Consider the following 6,217-nt stretch of genomic DNA (forward strand, 5'->3'; position numbering starts at 1 on the left):
CCATCTCTGCCCCCAGTTTCATGTCCCTCCATCTCTGCCCCCAGATTCATGTCCCCCATCTCTGCCCCCAGTTTCATGTCCCTCCATCTCTGTCCCCAGATTCATGTCCCCCATCTCTGCCCACAGATTCATGTCCACCCTCCATCTCTGCCCCCAGATTCATGTCCTCTCCATCTCTGCCCCCAGATTCATGTCCTCTCCATCTCTGCCCCCAGATTCATGTCCTCTCCATCTCTGCCCCCAGATTCATGTCCCCTCCATCTCTGCCCCCAGATTCATGTCCCCTCCGTCTCTGCCCCCAGAATCATGTCCCCACATCTCTGCCCCCAGATTCATGTCCCCCTCCATCTCTGCCCCCAGTTTCATGTCCCCCATCTCTGTCCCCAGATTCATGTCCCCCATCTCTGCCCACAGATTCATGTCCCCCATCTCTGCCCACAGATTCATGTCCACCCTCCATCTCTGCCCCCAGATTCATGTCCCCTCCATCTCTGCCCCCAGATTCATGTCCCCTCCGTCTCTGCCCCCAGAATCATGTCCCCACATCTCTGCCCCCAGATTCATGTCCCCTCCATCTCTGCCCTCAGATCTGAGTTGAAATCGGGACATACCTCCCACCAACCGGGACCGCGGGACACGTCACTGGAATCGTGAATGTCCCGCGGAAATCGGGACGGTTGGGAGGTATGATGTTGTTAAAGCGTCATGGGGTCAGTGCGCCGCCCCATGTGTTCACTGATGCCACATCACAGGACCCCGGTGCATAAGACATCACCCAGATACCATCAGCATGTCCAGGAGAGGTGAGGGGTAGAGAGGTTTTTGACACCTCCCCAGGGTTTCCACCTATTATACTCTAGAAACAGAAGAGACCCCATAGTATTGCTGGAGTTGTGACTTAATGCCGACTCTGGGGAAATATCTTTAAAGGGATCATTTCATCTTATGCATCTTATACAGCGATGACCACTTTATCCTCAGTGAGGGTCCAACCCCACTGATTTTGGGATAGTGCTGCAACCCCTTCTAAGTTCCCTGATGGTGGCGCTGTGGTTACCTGACTGTAACTCTCTTGTAAGGGCTATGCTGCGGGTCTGAAGACTCCTATAATGTGCAGGAGAGCTATGCTGCCCTCTGCTGGACGCATCTGTTACGATTATTAATTTCTCATTGACAGTATTAATTTTGCTGTATAAGGTTTCTTGAAGGACTTTGGAGTTGTAAGGATCATGTGGACTTGGCATTATAAGAGGGCATTATACTGTGAGGGGGCAGTAAGAGGGCATTATACTGTGAGGGGGCAGTAAGAGGGCATTATACTGTGAGGGGGCAGTAAGAGGGCATTATACTGTGAGGGGGCAGTAAGAGGGCATTGTACTGTGAGGGGGCAGTAAGAGGGCATTATACTGTGAGGGGGCAGTAAGAGGGCATTATACTGTGAGGGGGCAGTAAGAGGGCATTATACTGTGAGGGGGTAGTAAGAGGGCATTATACTGTGAGGGGGCAGTAAGAGGGCATTATACTGTGAGGGGGCAGTAAGATGGCATTATATTGTGAGGGGGCAGTAAGAGGGCATTATACTGTGAGGGGGCAGTAAGAGGGCATTATACTGTGAGGGGGCAGTAAGATGGCATTATATTGTGAGGGGGCAGTAAGAGGGCATTATACTGTGAGGGGGCAATAAGAGGGCATGATACTGTGAGGGGGCAGTAAGAGGGCATTATACTGTGAGGGGGCAGTAAGAGGGCATTATACTGTGAGGGGGCAGTAAGAGGGCATTATACTGTGAGGGGGTAGTAAGAGGGCATTATACTGTGAGGGGACAGTAAGAGGGCATTATACTGTGAGGGGGCAGTAAGATGGCATTATATTGTGAGGGGGCAGTAAGAGGGCATTATACTGTGAGGGGGCAGTAAGAGGGCATTATACTGTGAGGGGGCAGTAAGAGGGCATTATACTGTGAGGGGGCAGTAAGAGGGCATTATACTGTGAGGGGGCAGTAAGAGGGCATTATACTGTGAGGGGGTAGTAATAGGGCATTATACTGTGAGGGGGCAGTAAGAGGGCATTATACTGTGAGGGGGCAGTAAGATGGCATTATATTGTGAGGGGGCAGTAAGAGGGCATTGTACTGTGAGGGAGCAGTAAGATGGCATTATACTGTGAGGGGGCAGTAATGGGGCATTATACTGTGAGGGGGCAATAAGAGGGCATTATACTGTGAGGGGGCAATAAGAGGGCATTATACTGTGAGGGGGCAGTAAGAGGGCATTATACTGTGAGGGGGCAGTAAGAGGGCATTATACTGTGAGGGGGACACCAAGGGGGAATTTTACATTTGATAGCCATAAAGGGCACATCTGCACCCATATTTCTGATATCAGAGTTCCTTAGAATAAGAATTATTTCAATGGTCTTGTTACAGTAAGTTCTTTGCCTCTTGTACAGTTGTCTGCCTGTTGTATGTTCTCTGCTAATTCAGACTAGAGATGGACTTACTGCTCAATATTCGTTTTGTCGATATAGTTTTGATCCAACCAGACGCGCTCTTCTTATACTCGAGGGTCTCTTCAGATAATAATTGGAGGTGCAGAAAAATAACTGAATATAATCCGCTCACCTTCCCTCATCTCTCCTGAGCTTTATTGTAACCATAACATAACCTTTGACAATAATAATAATAATAATAATATTCGTCCTTCGCCAGAATGCTGAGCAATGTATGACAGCGGGCATGTAGCTCTATGTCTTCATAACCATGGGGCAAGGAATTCCAAGGAGAAGACAGTGTATACATCTATATCTGGCCCTGACCAAACCGACCAGCCAAGACCAAGGCTCTCTCAATGCCATCCTGGAGACCTGCCAGGAATATAGCCAAACAGATCAGGTTCTGGTGAACTTTATCAAACAGTAGAAGGTCCCTATTGTCACCATCCATCTGACGGTAACACCTCCAAGCACCCGGACACGCTTAGAGACCCTGATGTTCAAAATTCACCTGGACCTCTCCAGGGCAGACAGGTCCTGAGCACCGTGCCACATTCTATATGGAACAACCTCGGACCACACTGTCCAGCAGTCCTTGCCCTCTCACTATTTGCTTTAAGGGCTCCAAGGCCTGTGATTGGGTTGGCTGATGTCCTCCAGGGCCACTGATGTCACCCAGGAGGCCAAGGGAACTCAGGAAAGGTGAGGTCAAGTGAGTCCGAGTGTTTTTATTATGTCTCTCCTGGGCTTCCGATTATAGTCTTAAGAGAGCCCAGAGTATTATAATCCCCAAAATTTCAAGTTTGGCCAAACCAGAATTTTTGGGACAATTTATTACGAACCTCTAGTTTAGGTTTTGCTAAAACCTTATTAGACAGCACTAAAGCCAGGGGCTGTGATTTTAGAATACCCCTGCACCTCTGTGGCTATGGCCGGCACAATTTTACCCCTATCTATTTTATAGGTCTGGATTGATTCAAGCGTAAAAGGACCATCAAATCTCTCCGTCTTCCACTAGAGTCAATGCAAAATGCTCAGTTAACGTGTCAAGTCATCGGAATGGTGCAGATCAATCTTCTGTTAACCATACGCTCTTAATTCTCGGATCAAGCTGTCTTTTTTTTACACCTCCCTGTTAAATAATCAAACACCTATATTGGATGAAGCTGTGAATACCAGGAGTAATTGCAGGAGGTCATGAGATCCATTAGGAAGGCCATCTCACTACAATCTAAATGTAAAGTAGCTGGAAAAGTGGCCATTCTTCCCTGACTCCTGGTAATAAAATTCTAGATTACCCTATAAAAGGGTTGGAGATTTACTAATAGAGGTCACATGCTGCGTCCTGTCCTCATATCCTGTTTAGGAGGCAGTTTTATAAACATTAGTCTATAGATGGCAACCACCAATATACGGGATGGCCACGTTATACCATTGCAGCATCATACCGTATATCCTTCTCTATGGTCTAGCCTATAGATTCAACCCAAAGATTCCATATTGTCCAGTATTGGCATCTATAGATGGCAACCACCAATATACGGGATGACCACGTTATACCATTGCAGCCCCATACCGTATATCCTCCTCTATGCTGTAGCCTATAGCACTGCTTGGAAATGGGTGAACTGGTTTGTAACGAATTGGATTCGACCCAAAGATTCCGCAGTGTGAACTTCCACCCGACTAGTTGCAACGGGATGCCGAATGAATGGAACTAATCAGGGTGAAGTCTCACGCCGCGGTTGACTCAGCTGCTGAATCTGCGGGAAGAAGGGGCATCTCGCTTCTTTTTCCCGCTAGCAAAAAACCCGCTAGTGGATAAAAAAAAAAGCAAGTGGCTCCCATTCAATTGAATGGGAGTAGAGATGAGCGAACACTAAAATGTTCGAGGTTCGAAATTCGATTCGAACAGCCGCTCAATGTTCGTGTGTTCGAACGGGTTTCGAACCCCGTTATAGTCTATGGGGAACAGATACTCGTTAAGGGGGAAACCCAAATCCGTGTCTGGAGGGTCACCAAGTCCACTATGACACCCCAGGAAATGATGCCAACACCTCTGGAATGACACTGGGACAGCAGGGGAAGCATGTCTGGGGGCATCTAACACACCAAAGACCCTCTATTACCCCAACATCACAGCCTAACAACTACACACTTTACACACTCAATACCACCTCTCTGACAGTAGGAAAACACCTTGAAACATGTGTATTTGGCACTTGCAGTGAGGAGAGCTTGTCACCAGCAGTGAATTTGGCCCTTGTAGTAAGTTGAGGTTGGCACCAACATTTGTTTTGAAAATCAGGGTGGATTGAGCCTCTAACCAGCAGAGTTTGGGCAAATTCATGGTGGAGGGAGCCTCTAAAAACCCCAGTTTGGACCAATTCATGGTGGAGGGAGCCTCTAACCAGCCCAGTTTGGGCAAATTCATGGTGGAGGGAGCCTCTAAAAAACCCAGTTTGGACCAATTCATGGTGGAGGGAGCCTCTAACCAGCCCAGTTTGGGCAAATTCATGGTGGAGGGAGCCTCTAACCAGCCCAGTTTGGACCAATTAATGGTGGAGGGAGCCTCTAACCAGCCCAGTTTGGACCAATTAATGGTGGAGGGAGCCTCTAACCACCCCAGTTTGGACCAATTCATGGTGGAGGGAGCCTCTAAACAGCCCAGTTTGGGCAAATTCATGGTGGAGGGAGCCTCTAAAAAACCCAGTTTGGACCAATTCATGGTGGAGGGAGCCTCTAACCAGCCCAGTTTGGACCAATTAATGGTGGAGGGAGCCTCTAAACAGCCAAGTTTGGACCAATTCATGGTGGAGGGAGCCTCTAAAAACCCCAGTTTGGACCAATTCATGGTGGAGGGAGCCTCTAACCAGCCCAGTTTGGGCAAATTCATGGTGGAGGGAGCCTCTAAACAGCCCAGTTTGGGCAAATTCATGGTGGAGGGAGCCTCTAACCAGCCCAGTTTGGACCAATTAATGGTGGAGGGAGCCTCTAACCAGCCCAGTTTGGACCAATTAATGGTGGAGGGAGCCTCTAACCAGCCCAGTTTGGACCAATTAATGGTGGAGGGAGCCTCTAACCACCCCAGTTTGGACCAATTCATGGTGGAGGGAGCCTCTAACCAGCCCAGTTTGGACCAATTCATGGTGGAGGGAGCCTCTAAAAAACCCAGTTTGGACCAATTCATGGTGGAGGGAGCCTCTAAACAGCCCAGTTTGGGCAAATTCATGGTGGAGGGAGCCTCTAAACAGCCCAGTTTGGGCAAATTCATGGTGGAGGGAGCCTCTAACCAGCCCAGTTTGGACCAATTAATGGTGGAGGGAGCCTCTAACCAGCCCAGTTTGGACCAATTAATGGTGGAGGGAGCCTCTAACCACCCCAGTTTGGACCAATTAATGGTGGAGGGAGCCTCTAAACAGCCAAGTTTGGACCAATTCATGGTGGAGGGAGCCTCTAAAAACCCCAGTTTGGACCAATTCATGGTGGAGGGAGCCTCTAACCAGCCCAGTTTGGACCAATTAATGGTGGAGGGAGCCTCTAACCAGCCCAGTTTGGACCAATTAATGGTGGAGGGAGCCTCTAACCACCCCAGTTTGGACCAATTCATGGTGGAGGGAGCCTCTAAACAGCCAAGTTTGGACCAATTCATGGTGAAGGGAGCCTCTAAAAACCCGTTTGGACCAATTCATGGTGGAGGGAGCCTCTAACCAGCCCAGTTTGGACC

Source organism: Leptodactylus fuscus, chromosome 2 (genome assembly GCF_031893055.1).
Source record: "Leptodactylus fuscus isolate aLepFus1 chromosome 2, aLepFus1.hap2, whole genome shotgun sequence".
Taxonomy (NCBI): Eukaryota; Metazoa; Chordata; class Amphibia; order Anura; family Leptodactylidae; genus Leptodactylus; species Leptodactylus fuscus.